Source organism: Salmo salar, chromosome 15 (assembly GCF_965601325.2).
Source record: "Salmo salar chromosome 15, fSalSal1, whole genome shotgun sequence".
NCBI classification, from domain to species: domain Eukaryota; kingdom Metazoa; phylum Chordata; class Actinopteri; order Salmoniformes; family Salmonidae; genus Salmo; species Salmo salar.
Genome location: NC_138305.1, coordinates 114,287,501 through 114,308,665, shown reverse-complemented (window position 1 = coordinate 114,308,665; position 21,165 = coordinate 114,287,501).

Sequence of the window (21,165 nt, the reverse complement as noted above, 5' to 3'; positions counted from 1 at the left end):
CCACTAGTCTAGCTGCTGGTTACTGGCCCAACGCTCTAACCACTAGGCTACCTGCTGGTTACTGGCCCAACGCTCTAACCACTAGGCTACCTGCTGGTTACTGGCCCAACGCTCTAACCACTAGGCTACCTGCTGGTTACTGGCCCAACGCTCTAACCACTAGGCTACCTGCCGCCCCTCCACTCTAACCACTAGGCTACCTGCCGCCAATCCACTCTAACCACTAGGCTACCTGCTGGTTACTAGTCCAACGCTCTAACCACTAGGCTACCTGCTGGTTACTAGTCCAACGCTCTAACCACTAGGCTGCCCTGCTGGTTACTAGTCCAACGCTCTAACCACTAGGCTACCTGCTGGTTACTAGTCCAACGCTCTAACCACTAGGCTACCTGCTGGTTACTAGTCCAACGCTCTAACCACTAGGCTACCTGCTGGTTACTAGTCCAACGCTCTAACCACTAGGCTACCTGCTGGTTACTAGTCCAACGCTCTAACCACTAGGCTACCTGCTGGTTACTAGTCCAACGCTCTAACCACTAGGCTACCTGCTGGTTACTGGTCCAACGCTCTAACCACTAGGCTACCTGCTGGTTACTAGTCCAACGCTCTAACCACTAGGCTACCTGCTGGTTACTGGTCCAACGCTCTAACCACTAGGCTACCTGCTGGTTACTAGTCCAACGCTCTAACCACTAGGCTACCTGCTGGTTACTAGTCCAACGCTCTCTAACCACTAGGCTACCTGCTGGTTACTAGTCCAACGCTCTCTAACCACTAGGCTACCTGCTGGTTACTGGCCCAACGCTCTAACCACTAGGCTACCTGCTGGTTACTAGTCCAACGCTCTAACCACTAGGCTACCTGCTGGTTACTAGTCCAACGCTCTCTAACCACTAGGCTACCTGCTGGTTACTAGTCCAACTCTCTGTAACCACTAGGCTTCCTGCTGGTTACTAGTCCAACGCTCTAACCACTAGGCTACCTGCTGGTTACTAGTCCAACGCTCTCTAACCACTAGGCTACCTGCTGGTTACTAGTCCAACACTCTCTAACCACTAGGCTACCTGCTGGTTACTAGTCCAACGCTCTAACCACTAGGCTACCTGCTGGTTACTAGTCCAACGCTCTAACCACTAGACTACCTGCTGGTTACTAGTCCAACGCTCTAACCACTAGGCTACCTGCTGGTTACTAGTCCAACGCTCTAACCACTAGGCTACCTGCTGGTTACTGGCTCAACGCTCTAACCACTAGGCTACCTGCTGGTTACTAGTCCAACGCTCTAACCACTAGGCTACCTGCTGGTTACTAGTCCAACGCTCTAACCACTAGGCTACCTGCTGGTTACTAGTCCAACGCTCTCTAACCACTAGGCTACCTGCTGGTTACTAGTCCAACGCTCTCTAACCACTAGGCTACCTGCTTGTTACTAGTCCAACGCTCTCTAACCACTAGGCTACCTGCTGGTTACTAGTCCAACGCTCTCTAACCACTAGGCTACCTGCCGGTTACTGGCCCAATGCTCTAACCACTAGGCTACCTGCTGGTTACTGGCCCAACGCTCTAACCACTAGTCTAGCTGCTGGTTACTGGCCCAACGCTCTAACCACTAGGCTACCTGCTGGTTACTGGCCCAACGCTCTAACCACTAGGCTACCTGCTGGTTACTGGCCCAACGCTCTAACCACTAGGCTACCTGCTGGTTACTGGCCCAACGCTCTAACCACTAGGCTACCTGCCGCCCCTCCACTCTAACCACTAGGCTACCTGCCGCCAATCCACTCTAACCACTAGGCTACCTGCTGGTTACTAGTCCAACGCTCTAACCACTAGACTACCTGCTGGTTACTAGTCCAACTATCTAACCACTAGGCTACCTGCTGGTTACTAGTCCAACGCTCTCTAACCACTAGGCTACCTGCTGGTTACTAGTCCAACGCTCTCTAACCACTAGGCTACCTGCTTGTTACTAGTCCAACGCTCTCAAACCACTAGGCTACCTGCTGGTTACTAGTCCAACGCTCTCTAACCACTAGGCTACCAGCTGGTTACTGGCCCAACGCTCTAACCACTAGTCTAGCTGCTGGTTACTGGCCCAACGCTCTAACCACTAGGCTACCTGCTGGTTACTGGCCCAACGCTCTAACCACTAGGCTACCTGCTGGTTACTGGCCCAACGCTCTAACCACTAGGCTACCTGCTGGTTACTAGTCCAACGCTCTAACCACTAGGCTACCTGCTGGTTACTAGTCCAACGCTCTAACCACTAGGCTACCTGCTGGTTACTGGCTCAACGCTCTAACCACTAGGCTACCTGCTGGTTACTAGTCCAACGCTCTAACCACTAGGCTACCTGCTGGTTACTAGTCCAACGCTCTAACCACTAGGCTACCTGCTGGTTACTAGTCCAACGCTCTAACCACTAGGCTACCTGCTGGTTACTAGTCCAACGCTCTAACCACTAGGCTACCTGCTGGTTACTAGTCCAACGCTCTAACCACTAGGCTACCTGCTGGTTACTGGTCCAACGCTCTAACCACTAGGCTACCTGCTGGTTACTAGTCCAACGCTCTAACCACTAGGCTACCTGCTGGTTACTGGTCCAACGCTCTAACCACTAGGCTACCTGCTGGTTACTAGTCCAACGCTCTAACCACTAGGCTACCTGCTGGTTACTAGTCCAACGCTCTCTAACCACTAGGCTACCTGCTGGTTACTAGTCCAACGCTCTCTAACCACTAGGCTACCTGCTGGTTACTGGCCCAACGCTCTAACCACTAGGCTACCTGCTGGTTACTAGTCCAACGCTCTAACCACTAGGCTACCTGCTGGTTACTAGTCCAACGCTCTCTAACCACTAGGCTACCTGCTGGTTACTAGTCCAACTCTCTCTAACCACTAGGCTTCCTGCTGGTTACTAGTCCAACGCTCTAACCACTAGGCTACCTGCTGGTTACTAGTCCAACGCTCTCTAACCACTAGGCTACCTGCTGGTTACTAGTCCAACACTCTCTAACCACTAGGCTACCTGCTGGTTACTAGTCCAACGCTCTAACCACTAGGCTACCTGCTGGTTACTAGTCCAACGCTCTAACCACTAGACTACCTGCTGGTTACTAGTCCAACGCTCTAACCACTAGGCTACCTGCTGGTTACTAGTCCAACGCTCTAACCACTAGGCTACCTGCTGGTTACTGGCTCAACGCTCTAACCACTAGGCTACCTGCTGGTTACTAGTCCAACGCTCTAACCACTAGGCTACCTGCTGGTTACTAGTCCAACGCTCTAACCACTAGGCTACCTGCTGGTTACTAGTCCAACGCTCTCTAACCACTAGGCTACCTGCTGGTTACTAGTCCAACGCTCTCTAACCACTAGGCTACCTGCTTGTTACTAGTCCAACGCTCTCTAACCACTAGGCTACCTGCTGGTTACTAGTCCAACGCTCTCTAACCACTAGGCTACCTGCCGGTTACTGGCCCAATGCTCTAACCACTAGGCTACCTGCTGGTTACTGGCCCAACGCTCTAACCACTAGTCTAGCTGCTGGTTACTGGCCCAACGCTCTAACCACTAGGCTACCTGCTGGTTACTGGCCCAACGCTCTAACCACTAGGCTACCTGCTGGTTACTGGCCCAACGCTCTAACCACTAGGCTACCTGCTGGTTACTGGCCCAACGCTCTAACCACTAGGCTACCTGCCGCCCCTCCACTCTAACCACTAGGCTACCTGCCGCCAATCCACTCTAACCACTAGGCTACCTGCTGGTTACTAGTCCAACGCTCTAACCACTAGGCTACCTGCTGGTTACTAGTCCAACGCTCTAACCACTAGGCTGCCCTGCTGGTTACTAGTCCAACGCTCTAACCACTAGGCTACCTGCTGGTTACTAGTCCAACGCTCTAACCACTAGGCTACCTGCTGGTTACTAGTCCAACGCTCTAACCACTAGGCTACCTGCTGGTTACTAGTCCAACGCTCTAACCACTAGGCTACCTGCTGGTTACTAGTCCAACGCTCTAACCACTAGGCTACCTGCTGGTTACTAGTCCAACGCTCTAACCACTAGGCTACCTGCTGGTTACTGGTCCAACGCTCTAACCACTAGGCTACCTGCTGGTTACTAGTCCAACGCTCTAACCACTAGGCTACCTGCTGGTTACTGGTCCAACGCTCTAACCACTAGGCTACCTGCTGGTTACTAGTCCAACGCTCTAACCACTAGGCTACCTGCTGGTTACTAGTCCAACGCTCTCTAACCACTAGGCTACCTGCTGGTTACTGGCCCAACGCTCTAACCACTAGGCTACCTGCTGGTTACTAGTCCAACGCTCTAACCACTAGGCTACCTGCTGGTTACTAGTCCAACGCTCTCTAACCACTAGGCTACCTGCTGGTTACTAGTCCAACTCTCTCTAACCACTAGGCTTCCTGCTGGTTACTAGTCCAACGCTCTAACCACTAGGCTACCTGCTGGTTACTAGTCCAACGCTCTCTAACCACTAGGCTACCTGCTGGTTACTAGTCCAACACTCTCTAACCACTAGGCTACCTGCTGGTTACTAGTCCAACGCTCTAACCACTAGGCTACCTGCTGGTTACTAGTCCAACGCTCTAACCACTAGACTACCTGCTGGTTACTAGTCCAACGCTCTAACCACTAGGCTACCTGCTGGTTACTAGTCCAACGCTCTAACCACTAGGCTACCTGCTGGTTACTGGCTCAACGCTCTAACCACTAGGCTACCTGCTGGTTACTAGTCCAACGCTCTAACCACTAGGCTACCTGCTGGTTACTAGTCCAACGCTCTAACCACTAGGCTACCTGCTGGTTACTAGTCCAACGCTCTCTAACCACTAGGCTACCTGCTGGTTACTAGTCCAACGCTCTCTAACCACTAGGCTACCTGCTTGTTACTAGTCCAACGCTCTCTAACCACTAGGCTACCTGCTGGTTACTAGTCCAACGCTCTCTAACCACTAGGCTACCTGCCGGTTACTGGCCCAATGCTCTAACCACTAGGCTACCTGCTGGTTACTGGCCCAACGCTCTAACCACTAGTCTAGCTGCTGGTTACTGGCCCAACGCTCTAACCACTAGGCTACCTGCTGGTTACTGGCCCAACGCTCTAACCACTAGGCTACCTGCTGGTTACTGGCCCAACGCTCTAACCACTAGGCTACCTGCTGGTTACTGGCCCAACGCTCTAACCACTAGGCTACCTGCCGCCCCTCCACTCTAACCACTAGGCTACCTGCCGCCAATCCACTCTAACCACTAGGCTACCTGCTGGTTACTAGTCCAACGCTCTAACCACTAGACTACCTGCTGGTTACTAGTCCAACTATCTAACCACTAGGCTACCTGCTGGTTACTAGTCCAACGCTCTCTAACCACTAGGCTACCTGCTGGTTACTAGTCCAACGCTCTCTAACCACTAGGCTACCTGCTTGTTACTAGTCCAACGCTCTCAAACCACTAGGCTACCTGCTGGTTACTAGTCCAACGCTCTCTAACCACTAGGCTACCAGCTGGTTACTGGCCCAACGCTCTAACCACTAGTCTAGCTGCTGGTTACTGGCCCAACGCTCTAACCACTAGGCTACCTGCTGGTTACTGGCCCAACGCTCTAACCACTAGGCTACCTGCTGGTTACTGGCCCAACGCTCTAACCACTAGGCTACCTGCTGGTTACTGGCCCAACGCTCTAACCACTAGGCTACCTGCCGCCCCTCCACTCTAACCACTAGGCTACCTGCCGCCCATCCACTCTAACCACAAGGCTACCTGCTGGTTACTAGTCCAACGCTCTAACCACTAGACTACCTGCTGGTTACTAGTCCAACTATCTAACCACTAGGCTACCTGCTGGTTACTAGTCCAACGCTCTAACCACTAGGCTACCTGCTGGTTACTAGTCCAACGCTCTAACCACTAGGCTACCTGCTGGTTACTAGTCCAACGCTCTAACCACTAGACTACCTGCTGGTTACTAGTCCAACGCTCTAACCACTAGGCTACCTGCTGGTTACTAGTCCAACGCTCTAACCACTAGGCTACCTGCTGGTTACTGGCTCAACGCTCTAACCACTAGGCTACCTGCTGGTTACTAGTCCAACGCTCTAACCACTAGGCTACCTGCTGGTTACTAGTCCAACGCTCTAACCACTAGGCTACCTGCTGGTTACTAGTCCAACGCTCTCTAACCACTAGGCTACCTGCTGGTTACTAGTCCAACGCTCTCTAACCACTAGGCTACCTGCTTGTTACTAGTCCAACGCTCTCTAACCACTAGGCTACCTGCTGGTTACTAGTCCAACGTTCTCTAACCACTAGGCTACCTGCCGGTTACTGGCCCAATGCTCTAACCACTAGGCTACCTGCTGGTTACTGGCCCAACGCTCTAACCACTAGTCTAGCTGCTGGTTACTGGCCCAACGCTCTAACCACTAGGCTACCTGCTGGTTACTGGCCCAACGCTCTAACCACTAGGCTACCTGCTGGTTACTGGCCCAACGCTCTAACCACTAGGCTACCTGCTGGTTACTGGCCCAACGCTCTAACCACTAGGCTACCTGCCGCCCCTCCACTCTAACCACTAGGCTACCTGCCGCCAATCCACTCTAACCACTAGGCTACCTGCTGGTTACTAGTCCAACGCTCTAACCACTAGACTACCTGCTGGTTACTAGTCCAACTATCTAACCACTAGGCTACCTGCTGGTTACTAGTCCAACGCTCTAACCACTAGGCTACCTGCTGGTTACTAGTCCAACGCTCTAACCACTAGGCTACCTGCTGGTTACTAGTCCAACGCTCTAACCACTAGACTACCTGCTGGTTACTAGTCCAACGCTCTAACCACTAGGCTACCTGCTGGTTACTAGTCCAACGCTCTAACCACTAGGCTACCTGCTGGTTACTGGCTCAACGCTCTAACCACTAGGCTACCTGCTGGTTACTAGTCCAACGCTCTAACCACTAGGCTACCTGCTGGTTACTAGTCCAACGCTCTAACCACTAGGCTACCTGCTGGTTACTAGTCCAACGCTCTAACCACTAGGCTACCTGCTGGTTACTAGTCCAACGCTCTAACCACTAGGCTACCTGCTGGTTACTAGTCCAACGCTCTAACCACTAGGCTACCTGCTGGTTACTGGTCCAACGCTCTAACCACTAGGCTACCTGCTGGTTACTAGTCCAACGCTCTAACCACTAGGCTACCTGCTGGTTACTGGTCCAACGCTCTAACCACTAGGCTACCTGCTGGTTACTAGTCCAACGCTCTAACCACTAGGCTACCTGCTGGTTACTAGTCCAACGCTCTCTAACCACTAGGCTACCTGCTGGTTACTAGTCCAACGCTCTCTAACCACTAGGCTACCTGCTGGTTACTGGCCCAACGCTCTAACCACTAGGCTACCTGCTGGTTACTAGTCCAACGCTCTAACCACTAGGCTACCTGCTGGTTACTAGTCCAACGCTCTCTAACCACTAGGCTACCTGCTGGTTACTAGTCCAACTCTCTCTAACCACTAGGCTTCCTGCTGGTTACTAGTCCAACGCTCTAACCACTAGGCTACCTGCTGGTTACTAGTCCAACGCTCTCTAACCACTAGGCTACCTGCTGGTTACTAGTCCAACACTCTCTAACCACTAGGCTACCTGCTGGTTACTAGTCCAACGCTCTAACCACTAGGCTACCTGCTGGTTACTAGTCCAACGCTCTAACCACTAGACTACCTGCTGGTTACTAGTCCAACGCTCTAACCACTAGGCTACCTGCTGGTTACTAGTCCAACGCTCTAACCACTAGGCTACCTGCTGGTTACTGGCTCAACGCTCTAACCACTAGGCTACCTGCTGGTTACTAGTCCAACGCTCTAACCACTAGGCTACCTGCTGGTTACTAGTCCAACGCTCTAACCACTAGGCTACCTGCTGGTTACTAGTCCAACGCTCTAACCACTAGGCTACCTGCTGGTTACTAGTCCAACGCTCTAACCACTAGGCTACCTGCTGGTTACTAGTCCAACGCTCTCTAACCACTAGGCTACCTGCTGGTTACTAGTCCAACGCTCTCTAACCACTAGGCTACCTGCCGGTTACTGGCCCAATGCTCTAACCACTAGGCTACCTGCTGGTTACTGGCCCAACGCTCTAACCACTAGTCTAGCTGCTGGTTACTGGCCCAACGCTCTAACCACTAGGCTACCTGCTGGTTACTGGCCCAACGCTCTAACCACTAGGCTACCTGCTGGTTACTGGCCCAACGCTCTAACCACTAGGCTACCTGCTGGTTACTGGCCCAACGCTCTAACCACTAGGCTACCTGCCGCCCCTCCACTCTAACCACTAGGCTACCTGCCGCCAATCCACTCTAACCACTAGGCTACCTGCTGGTTACTAGTCCAACGCTCTAACCACTAGGCTACCTGCTGGTTACTAGTCCAACGCTCTAACCACTAGGCTGCCCTGCTGGTTACTAGTCCAACGCTCTAACCACTAGGCTACCTGCTGGTTACTAGTCCAACGCTCTAACCACTAGGCTACCTGCTGGTTACTAGTCCAACGCTCTAACCACTAGGCTACCTGCTGGTTACTAGTCCAACGCTCTAACCACTAGGCTACCTGCTGGTTACTAGTCCAACGCTCTAACCACTAGGCTACCTGCTGGTTACTAGTCCAACGCTCTAACCACTAGGCTACCTGCTGGTTACTGGTCCAACGCTCTAACCACTAGGCTACCTGCTGGTTACTAGTCCAACGCTCTAACCACTAGGCTACCTGCTGGTTACTGGTCCAACGCTCTAACCACTAGGCTACCTGCTGGTTACTAGTCCAACGCTCTAACCACTAGGCTACCTGCTGGTTACTAGTCCAACGCTCTCTAACCACTAGGCTACCTGCTGGTTACTAGTCCAACGCTCTCTAACCACTAGGCTACCTGCTGGTTACTGGCCCAACGCTCTAACCACTAGGCTACCTGCTGGTTACTAGTCCAACGCTCTAACCACTAGGCTACCTGCTGGTTACTAGTCCAACGCTCTCTAACCACTAGGCTACCTGCTGGTTACTAGTCCAACTCTCTCTAACCACTAGGCTTCCTGCTGGTTACTAGTCCAACGCTCTAACCACTAGGCTACCTGCTGGTTACTAGTCCAACGCTCTCTAACCACTAGGCTACCTGCTGGTTACTAGTCCAACACTCTCTAACCACTAGGCTACCTGCTGGTTACTAGTCCAACGCTCTAACCACTAGGCTACCTGCTGGTTACTAGTCCAACGCTCTAACCACTAGACTACCTGCTGGTTACTAGTCCAACGCTCTAACCACTAGGCTACCTGCTGGTTACTAGTCCAACGCTCTAACCACTAGGCTACCTGCTGGTTACTGGCTCAACGCTCTAACCACTAGGCTACCTGCTGGTTACTAGTCCAACGCTCTAACCACTAGGCTACCTGCTGGTTACTAGTCCAACGCTCTAACCACTAGGCTACCTGCTGGTTACTAGTCCAACGCTCTCTAACCACTAGGCTACCTGCTGGTTACTAGTCCAACGCTCTCTAACCACTAGGCTACCTGCTTGTTACTAGTCCAACGCTCTCTAACCACTAGGCTACCTGCTGGTTACTAGTCCAACGCTCTCTAACCACTAGGCTACCTGCCGGTTACTGGCCCAATGCTCTAACCACTAGGCTACCTGCTGGTTACTGGCCCAACGCTCTAACCACTAGTCTAGCTGCTGGTTACTGGCCCAACGCTCTAACCACTAGGCTACCTGCTGGTTACTGGCCCAACGCTCTAACCACTAGGCTACCTGCTGGTTACTGGCCCAACGCTCTAACCACTAGGCTACCTGCTGGTTACTGGCCCAACGCTCTAACCACTAGGCTACCTGCCGCCCCTCCACTCTAACCACTAGGCTACCTGCCGCCAATCCACTCTAACCACTAGGCTACCTGCTGGTTACTAGTCCAACGCTCTAACCACTAGACTACCTGCTGGTTACTAGTCCAACTATCTAACCACTAGGCTACCTGCTGGTTACTAGTCCAACGCTCTAACCACTAGGCTACCTGCTGGTTACTAGTCCAACGCTCTAACCACTAGGCTACCTGCTGGTTACTAGTCCAACGCTCTAACCACTAGACTACCTGCTGGTTACTAGTCCAACGCTCTAACCACTAGGCTACCTGCTGGTTACTAGTCCAACGCTCTAACCACTAGGCTACCTGCTGGTTACTGGCTCAACGCTCTAACCACTAGGCTACCTGCTGGTTACTAGTCCAACGCTCTAACCACTAGGCTACCTGCTGGTTACTAGTCCAACGCTCTAACCACTAGGCTACCTGCTGGTTACTAGTCCAACGCTCTAACCACTAGGCTACCTGCTGGTTACTAGTCCAACGCTCTAACCACTAGGCTACCTGCTGGTTACTAGTCCAACGCTCTAACCACTAGGCTACCTGCTGGTTACTGGTCCAACGCTCTAACCACTAGGCTACCTGCTGGTTACTAGTCCAACGCTCTAACCACTAGGCTACCTGCTGGTTACTGGTCCAACGCTCTAACCACTAGGCTACCTGCTGGTTACTAGTCCAACGCTCTAACCACTAGGCTACCTGCTGGTTACTAGTCCAACGCTCTCTAACCACTAGGCTACCTGCTGGTTACTAGTCCAACGCTCTCTAACCACTAGGCTACCTGCTGGTTACTGGCCCAACGCTCTAACCACTAGGCTACCTGCTGGTTACTAGTCCAACGCTCTAACCACTAGGCTACCTGCTGGTTACTAGTCCAACGCTCTCTAACCACTAGGCTACCTGCTGGTTACTAGTCCAACTCTCTCTAACCACTAGGCTTCCTGCTGGTTACTAGTCCAACGCTCTAACCACTAGGCTACCTGCTGGTTACTAGTCCAACGCTCTCTAACCACTAGGCTACCTGCTGGTTACTAGTCCAACACTCTCTAACCACTAGGCTACCTGCTGGTTACTAGTCCAACGCTCTAACCACTAGGCTACCTGCTGGTTACTAGTCCAACGCTCTAACCACTAGACTACCTGCTGGTTACTAGTCCAACGCTCTAACCACTAGGCTACCTGCTGGTTACTAGTCCAACGCTCTAACCACTAGGCTACCTGCTGGTTACTGGCTCAACGCTCTAACCACTAGGCTACCTGCTGGTTACTAGTCCAACGCTCTAACCACTAGGCTACCTGCTGGTTACTAGTCCAACGCTCTAACCACTAGGCTACCTGCTGGTTACTAGTCCAACGCTCTCTAACCACTAGGCTACCTGCTGGTTACTAGTCCAACGCTCTCTAACCACTAGGCTACCTGCTTGTTACTAGTCCAACGCTCTCTAACCACTAGGCTACCTGCTGGTTACTAGTCCAACGCTCTCTAACCACTAGGCTACCTGCCGGTTACTGGCCCAATGCTCTAACCACTAGGCTACCTGCTGGTTACTGGCCCAACGCTCTAACCACTAGTCTAGCTGCTGGTTACTGGCCCAACGCTCTAACCACTAGGCTACCTGCTGGTTACTGGCCCAACGCTCTAACCACTAGGCTACCTGCTGGTTACTGGCCCAACGCTCTAACCACTAGGCTACCTGCTGGTTACTGGCCCAACGCTCTAACCACTAGGCTACCTGCCGCCCCTCCACTCTAACCACTAGGCTACCTGCCGCCAATCCACTCTAACCACTAGGCTACCTGCTGGTTACTAGTCCAACGCTCTAACCACTAGGCTACCTGCTGGTTACTAGTCCAACGCTCTAACCACTAGGCTGCCCTGCTGGTTACTAGTCCAACGCTCTAACCACTAGGCTACCTGCTGGTTACTAGTCCAACGCTCTAACCACTAGGCTACCTGCTGGTTACTAGTCCAACGCTCTAACCACTAGGCTACCTGCTGGTTACTAGTCCAACGCTCTAACCACTAGGCTACCTGCTGGTTACTAGTCCAACGCTCTAACCACTAGGCTACCTGCTGGTTACTAGTCCAACGCTCTAACCACTAGGCTACCTGCTGGTTACTGGTCCAACGCTCTAACCACTAGGCTACCTGCTGGTTACTAGTCCAACGCTCTAACCACTAGGCTACCTGCTGGTTACTGGTCCAACGCTCTAACCACTAGGCTACCTGCTGGTTACTAGTCCAACGCTCTAACCACTAGGCTACCTGCTGGTTACTAGTCCAACGCTCTCTAACCACTAGGCTACCTGCTGGTTACTAGTCCAACGCTCTCTAACCACTAGGCTACCTGCTGGTTACTGGCCCAACGCTCTAACCACTAGGCTACCTGCTGGTTACTAGTCCAACGCTCTAACCACTAGGCTACCTGCTGGTTACTAGTCCAACGCTCTCTAACCACTAGGCTACCTGCTGGTTACTAGTCCAACTCTCTCTAACCACTAGGCTTCCTGCTGGTTACTAGTCCAACGCTCTAACCACTAGGCTACCTGCTGGTTACTAGTCCAACGCTCTCTAACCACTAGGCTACCTGCTGGTTACTAGTCCAACACTCTCTAACCACTAGGCTACCTGCTGGTTACTAGTCCAACGCTCTAACCACTAGGCTACCTGCTGGTTACTAGTCCAACGCTCTAACCACTAGACTACCTGCTGGTTACTAGTCCAACGCTCTAACCACTAGGCTACCTGCTGGTTACTAGTCCAACGCTCTAACCACTAGGCTACCTGCTGGTTACTGGCTCAACGCTCTAACCACTAGGCTACCTGCTGGTTACTAGTCCAACGCTCTAACCACTAGGCTACCTGCTGGTTACTAGTCCAACGCTCTAACCACTAGGCTACCTGCTGGTTACTAGTCCAACGCTCTCTAACCACTAGGCTACCTGCTGGTTACTAGTCCAACGCTCTCTAACCACTAGGCTACCTGCTTGTTACTAGTCCAACGCTCTCTAACCACTAGGCTACCTGCTGGTTACTAGTCCAACGCTCTCTAACCACTAGGCTACCTGCCGGTTACTGGCCCAATGCTCTAACCACTAGGCTACCTGCTGGTTACTGGCCCAACGCTCTAACCACTAGTCTAGCTGCTGGTTACTGGCCCAACGCTCTAACCACTAGGCTACCTGCTGGTTACTGGCCCAACGCTCTAACCACTAGGCTACCTGCTGGTTACTGGCCCAACGCTCTAACCACTAGGCTACCTGCTGGTTACTGGCCCAACGCTCTAACCACTAGGCTACCTGCCGCCCCTCCACTCTAACCACTAGGCTACCTGCCGCCAATCCACTCTAACCACTAGGCTACCTGCTGGTTACTAGTCCAACGCTCTAACCACTAGACTACCTGCTGGTTACTAGTCCAACTATCTAACCACTAGGCTACCTGCTGGTTACTAGTCCAACGCTCTCTAACCACTAGGCTACCTGCTGGTTACTAGTCCAACGCTCTCTAACCACTAGGCTACCTGCTTGTTACTAGTCCAACGCTCTCAAACCACTAGGCTACCTGCTGGTTACTAGTCCAACGCTCTCTAACCACTAGGCTACCAGCTGGTTACTGGCCCAACGCTCTAACCACTAGTCTAGCTGCTGGTTACTGGCCCAACGCTCTAACCACTAGGCTACCTGCTGGTTACTGGCCCAACGCTCTAACCACTAGGCTACCTGCTGGTTACTGGCCCAACGCTCTAACCACTAGGCTACCTGCTGGTTACTGGCCCAACGCTCTAACCACTAGGCTACCTGCCGCCCCTCCACTCTAACCACTAGGCTACCTGCCGCCCATCCACTCTAACCACAAGGCTACCTGCTGGTTACTAGTCCAACGCTCTAACCACTAGACTACCTGCTGGTTACTAGTCCAACTATCTAACCACTAGGCTACCTGCTGGTTACTAGTCCAACGCTCTAACCACTAGGCTACCTGCTGGTTACTAGTCCAACGCTCTAACCACTAGGCTACCTGCTGGTTACTAGTCCAACGCTCTAACCACTAGACTACCTGCTGGTTACTAGTCCAACGCTCTAACCACTAGGCTACCTGCTGGTTACTAGTCCAACGCTCTAACCACTAGGCTACCTGCTGGTTACTGGCTCAACGCTCTAACCACTAGGCTACCTGCTGGTTACTAGTCCAACGCTCTAACCACTAGGCTACCTGCTGGTTACTAGTCCAACGCTCTAACCACTAGGCTACCTGCTGGTTACTAGTCCAACGCTCTCTAACCACTAGGCTACCTGCTGGTTACTAGTCCAACGCTCTCTAACCACTAGGCTACCTGCTTGTTACTAGTCCAACGCTCTCTAACCACTAGGCTACCTGCTGGTTACTAGTCCAACGTTCTCTAACCACTAGGCTACCTGCCGGTTACTGGCCCAATGCTCTAACCACTAGGCTACCTGCTGGTTACTGGCCCAACGCTCTAACCACTAGTCTAGCTGCTGGTTACTGGCCCAACGCTCTAACCACTAGGCTACCTGCTGGTTACTGGCCCAACGCTCTAACCACTAGGCTACCTGCTGGTTACTGGCCCAACGCTCTAACCACTAGGCTACCTGCTGGTTACTGGCCCAACGCTCTAACCACTAGGCTACCTGCCGCCCCTCCACTCTAACCACTAGGCTACCTGCCGCCAATCCACTCTAACCACTAGGCTACCTGCTGGTTACTAGTCCAACGCTCTAACCACTAGACTACCTGCTGGTTACTAGTCCAACTATCTAACCACTAGGCTACCTGCTGGTTACTAGTCCAACGCTCTAACCACTAGGCTACCTGCTGGTTACTAGTCCAACGCTCTAACCACTAGGCTACCTGCTGGTTACTAGTCCAACGCTCTAACCACTAGACTACCTGCTGGTTACTAGTCCAACGCTCTAACCACTAGGCTACCTGCTGGTTACTAGTCCAACGCTCTAACCACTAGGCTACCTGCTGGTTACTGGCTCAACGCTCTAACCACTAGGCTACCTGCTGGTTACTAGTCCAACGCTCTAACCACTAGGCTACCTGCTGGTTACTAGTCCAACGCTCTAACCACTAGGCTACCTGCTGGTTACTAGTCCAACGCTCTAACCACTAGGCTACCTGCTGGTTACTAGTCCAACGCTCTAACCACTAGGCTACCTGCTGGTTACTAGTCCAACGCTCTAACCACTAGGCTACCTGCTGGTTACTGGTCCAACGCTCTAACCACTAGGCTACCTGCTGGTTACTAGTCCAACGCTCTAACCACTAGGCTACCTGCTGGTTACTGGTCCAACGCTCTAACCACTAGGCTACCTGCTGGTTACTAGTCCAACGCTCTAACCACTAGGCTACCTGCTGGTTACTAGTCCAACGCTCTCTAACCACTAGGCTACCTGCTGGTTACTAGTCCAACGCTCTCTAACCACTAGGCTACCTGCTGGTTACTGGCCCAACGCTCTAACCACTAGGCTACCTGCTGGTTACTAGTCCAACGCTCTAACCACTAGGCTACCTGCTGGTTACTAGTCCAACGCTCTCTAACCACTAGGCTACCTGCTGGTTACTAGTCCAACTCTCTCTAACCACTAGGCTTCCTGCTGGTTACTAGTCCAACGCTCTAACCACTAGGCTACCTGCTGGTTACTAGTCCAACGCTCTCTAACCACTAGGCTACCTGCTGGTTACTAGTCCAACACTCTCTAACCACTAGGCTACCTGCTGGTTACTAGTCCAACGCTCTAACCACTAGGCTACCTGCTGGTTACTAGTCCAACGCTCTAACCACTAGACTACCTGCTGGTTACTAGTCCAACGCTCTAACCACTAGGCTACCTGCTGGTTACTAGTCCAACGCTCTAACCACTAGGCTACCTGCTGGTTACTGGCTCAACGCTCTAACCACTAGGCTACCTGCTGGTTACTAGTCCAACGCTCTAACCACTAGGCTACCTGCTGGTTACTAGTCCAACGCTCTAACCACTAGGCTACCTGCTGGTTACTAGTCCAACGCTCTCTAACCACTAGGCTACCTGCTGGTTACTAGTCCAACGCTCTCTAACCACTAGGCTACCTGCTTGTTACTAGTCCAACGCTCTCTAACCACTAGGCTACCTGCTGGTTACTAGTCCAACGCTCTCTAACCACTAGGCTACCTGCCGGTTACTGGCCCAATGCTCTAACCACTAGGCTACCTGCTGGTTACTGGCCCAACGCTCTAACCACTAGTCTAGCTGCTGGTTACTGGCCCAACGCTCTAACCACTAGGCTACCTGCTGGTTACTGGCCCAACGCTCTAACCACTAGGCTACCTGCTGGTTACTGGCCCAACGCTCTAACCACTAGGCTACCTGCTGGTTACTGGCCCAACGCTCTAACCACTAGGCTACCTGCCGCCCCTCCACTCTAACCACTAGGCTACCTGCCGCCAATCCACTCTAACCACTAGGCTACCTGCTGGTTACTAGTCCAACGCTCTAACCACTAGGCTACCTGCTGGTTACTAGTCCAACGCTCTAACCACTAGGCTGCCCTGCTGGTTACTAGTCCAACGCTCTAACCACTAGGCTACCTGCTGGTTACTAGTCCAACGCTCTAACCACTAGGCTACCTGCTGGTTACTAGTCCAACGCTCTAACCACTAGGCTACCTGCTGGTTACTAGTCCAACGCTCTAACCACTAGGCTACCTGCTGGTTACTAGTCCAACGCTCTAACCACTAGGCTACCTGCTGGTTACTAGTCCAACGCTCTAACCACTAGGCTACCTGCTGGTTACTGGTCCAACGCTCTAACCACTAGGCTACCTGCTGGTTACTAGTCCAACGCTCTAACCACTAGGCTACCTGCTGGTTACTGGTCCAACGCTCTAACCACTAGGCTACCTGCTGGTTACTAGTCCAACGCTCTAACCACTAGGCTACCTGCTGGTTACTAGTCCAACGCTCTCTAACCACTAGGCTACCTGCTGGTTACTAGTCCAACGCTCTCTAACCACTAGGCTACCTGCTGGTTACTGGCCCAACGCTCTAACCACTAGGCTACCTGCTGGTTACTAGTCCAACGCTCTAACCACTAGGCTACCTGCTGGTTACTAGTCCAACGCTCTCTAACCACTAGGCTACCTGCTGGTTACTAGTCCAACTCTCTCTAACCACTAGGCTTCCTGCTGGTTACTAGTCCAACGCTCTAACCACTAGGCTACCTGCTGGTTACTAGTCCAACGCTCTCTAACCACTAGGCTACCTGCTGGTTACTAGTCCAACACTCTCTAACCACTAGGCTACCTGCTGGTTACTAGTCCAACGCTCTAACCACTAGGCTACCTGCTGGTTACTAGTCCAACGCTCTAACCACTAGACTACCTGCTGGTTACTAGTCCAACGCTCTAACCACTAGGCTACCTGCTGGTTACTAGTCCAACGCTCTAACCACTAGGCTACCTGCTGGTTACTGGCTCAACGCTCTAACCACTAGGCTACCTGCTGGTTACTAGTCCAACGCTCTAACCACTAGGCTACCTGCTGGTTACTAGTCCAACGCTCTAACCACTAGGCTACCTGCTGGTTACTAGTCCAACGCTCTCTAACCACTAGGCTACCTGCTGGTTACTAGTCCAACGCTCTCTAACCACTAGGCTACCTGCTTGTTACTAGTCCAACGCTCTCTAACCACTAGGCTACCTGCTGGTTACTAGTCCAACGCTCTCTAACCACTAGGCTACCTGCCGGTTACTGGCCCAATGCTCTAACCACTAGGCTACCTGCTGGTTACTGGCCCAACGCTCTAACCACTAGTCTAGCTGCTGGTTACTGGCCCAACGCTCTAACCACTAGGCTACCTGCTGGTTACTGGCCCAACGCTCTAACCACTAGGCTACCTGCTGGTTACTGGCCCAACGCTCTAACCACTAGGCTACCTGCTGGTTACTGGCCCAACGCTCTAACCACTAGGCTACCTGCCGCCCCTCCACTCTAACCACTAGGCTACCTGCCGCCAATCCACTCTAACCACTAGGCTACCTGCTGGTTACTAGTCCAACGCTCTAACCACTAGACTACCTGCTGGTTACTAGTCCAACTATCTAACCACTAGGCTACCTGCTGGTTACTAGTCCAACGCTCTAACCACTAGGCTACCTGCTGGTTACTAGTCCAACGCTCTAACCACTAGGCTACCTGCTGGTTACTAGTCCAACGCTCTAACCACTAGACTACCTGCTGGTTACTAGTCCAACGCTCTAACCACTAGGCTACCTGCTGGTTACTAGTCCAACGCTCTAACCACTAGGCTACCTGCTGGTTACTAGTCCAACGCTCTAACCACTAGGCTACCTGCTGGTTACTAGTCCAACGCTCTAACCACTAGGCTACCTGCTGGTTACTAGTCCAACGCTCTAACCACTAGGCTACCTGCTGGTTACTAGTCCAACGCTCTAACCACTAGGCTACCTGCTGGTTACTGGTCCAACGCTCTAACCACTAGGCTACCTGCTGGTTACTAGTCCAACGCTCTAACCACTAGGCTACCTGCTGGTTACTGGTCCAACGCTCTAACCACTAGGCTACCTGCTGGTTACTAGTCCAACGCTCTAACCACTAGGCTACCTGCTGGTTACTAGTCCAACGCTCTCTAACCACTAGGCTACCTGCTGGTTACTAGTCCAACGCTCTCTAACCACTAGGCTACCTGCTGGTTACTGGCCCAACGCTCTAACCACTAGGCTACCTGCTGGTTACTAGTCCAACGCTCTAACCACTAGGCTACCTGCTGGTTACTAGTCCAACACTCTCTAACCACTAGGCTACCTGCTGGTTACTAGTCCAACTCTCTCTAACCACTAGGCTTCCTGCTGGTTACTAGTCCAACGCTCTAACCACTAGGCTACCTGCTGGTTACTAGTCCAACGCTCTCTAACCACTAGGCTACCTGCTGGTTACTAGTCCAACACTCTCTAACCACTAGGCTACCTGCTGGTTACTAGTCCAACGCTCTAACCACTAGGCTACCTGCTGGTTACTAGTCCAACGCTCTAACCACTAGGCTACCTGCTGGTTACTAGTACAACGCTCTAACCACTAGGCTACCTGCTGGTTACTAGTCCAACGCTCTAACCACTAGGCTACCTGCTGGTTACTGGCCCAACGCTCTAACCACTAGGCTACCTGCTGGTTACCGCCCCTCCACTCTAACCACTAGGCTACCTGCCGCCCCTCCACTCTAACCACTAGGCTACCTGCTGGTTACTAGTCCAACACTCTAACCACTAGGCTACCTGCAAACCTCCACTCTAAGCACTAGGCTACCTGCCGCCCCTCCACTCTAACCACTAGGCTACCTGCCGCCCCTCCACTCTAACCACTAGGCTACCTGCCTCCCCTACACTCTAACCACTAGGCTACCTGCCGCCCCTCCACTCTAACCACTAGGCTACCTGCTGGTTACTAGTCCAACGCTCTAACCACTAGGCTACCTGCCGCCCCTCCACTCTAACCACTAGGCTACCTGCCGCCCCTCCACTCTAACCACTAGGCTACCTGCCGCCCCTCCACTCTAACCACTAGGCTACCTGCCTCCCCTACACTCTAACCACTAGGCTACCTGCCTCCCCTACACTCTAACCACTAGGCTACCTGCCTCCCCTCCACTCTAACCACTAGGCTACCTGCCTCCCCTCCACTCTAACCACTAGGCTACCCGCCTCCCCTCCACTCTAACCACTAGGCTACCTGCCTCCTCTACACTCTAACCACTAGGCTACCCGCCTCCCCTCCACTCTAACCACTAGGCTACCTGCCGCCCCTCCACTCTAACCACTAGGCTACCTGCTGGTTACTAGTCCAACGCTCTAACCACTAGGCTACCTGCCGCCCCTCCACTCTAACCACTAGGCTACCTGCCGCCCCTCCACTCTAACCACTAGGCTACCTGCCGCCACTCCACTCTAACCACTAGGCTACCTGCCTCCCCTACACTCTAACCACTAGGCTACCTGCCTCCCCTACACTCTAACCACTAGGCTACCTGCCTCCCCTCCACTCTAACCACTAGGCTACCTGCCTCCCCTCCACTCTAAACACTAGGCTACCCGCCTCCCCTCCACTCTAACCACTAGGCTACCTGCCTCCTCTACACTCTAACCACTAGGCTACCCGCCTCCCCTCCAATCTAACCACTAGGCTACCTGCCTCCCCTCCACTCTAACCACTAGGCTACCTGCCGCCCCTCTACTCTAACCACTAGGCTACCTGCCGCCCCTCCACTCTAACCACTAGGCTACCTGCCGCCACTCCACTCTAACCACTAGGCTACCTGCCTCCCCTACACTCTAACCACTAGGCTACCTGCCTCCCCTACACTCTAACCACTAGGCTACCTGCCTCCCCTCCACTCTAACCACTAGGCTACCTGCCTCCCCTCCACTCTAACCACTAGGCTACCCGCCTCCCCTCCACTCTAACCACTAGGCTACCTGCCTCCTCTACACTCTAACCACTAGGCTACCCGCCTCCCCTCCAATCTAACCACTAGGCTACCTGCCTCCCCTCCACTCTAACCACTAGGCTACCTGCCGCCCCTCTACTCTAACCACTAGGCTACCTGCCGCCCCTCCACTCTAACCACTAGGCTACCTGCCTCCCCTACACTCTAACCACTAGGCTACCTGCCTCCCCTACACTCTAACCACTAGGCTACCTGCCTCCCCTCCACTCTAACCACTAGGCTACCTGCCTCCCCTCCACTCTAACCACTAGGCTACCCGCCTCCCTTCCACTCTAACCACTAGGCTACCTGCCTCCTCTACACTCTAACCACTAGGCTACCCGCCTCCCCTCCACTCTAACCACTAGGCTACCTGCCTCCCCTCCACTCTAACCACTAGGCTACCTGCCTCCCCTACACTCTAACCACTAGGCTACCTGCCGCCCCTCCACTCTAACCACTAGGCTACCTGCTGGTTACTAGTCCAACGCTCTAACCACTAGGCTACCTGCCGCCCCTCCACTCTAACCACTAGGCTACCTGCCGCCCCTCCACTCTAACCACTAGGCTACCTGCCTCCCCTACACTCTAACCCCTAGGCTACCTGCCGCCCCTCCACTCTAACCACTAGGCTACCTGCTGGTTACTAGTCCAACGCTCTAACCACTAGGCTACCTGCCGCCCCTCCACTCTAACCACTAGGCTACCTGCCGCCCCTCCACTCTAACC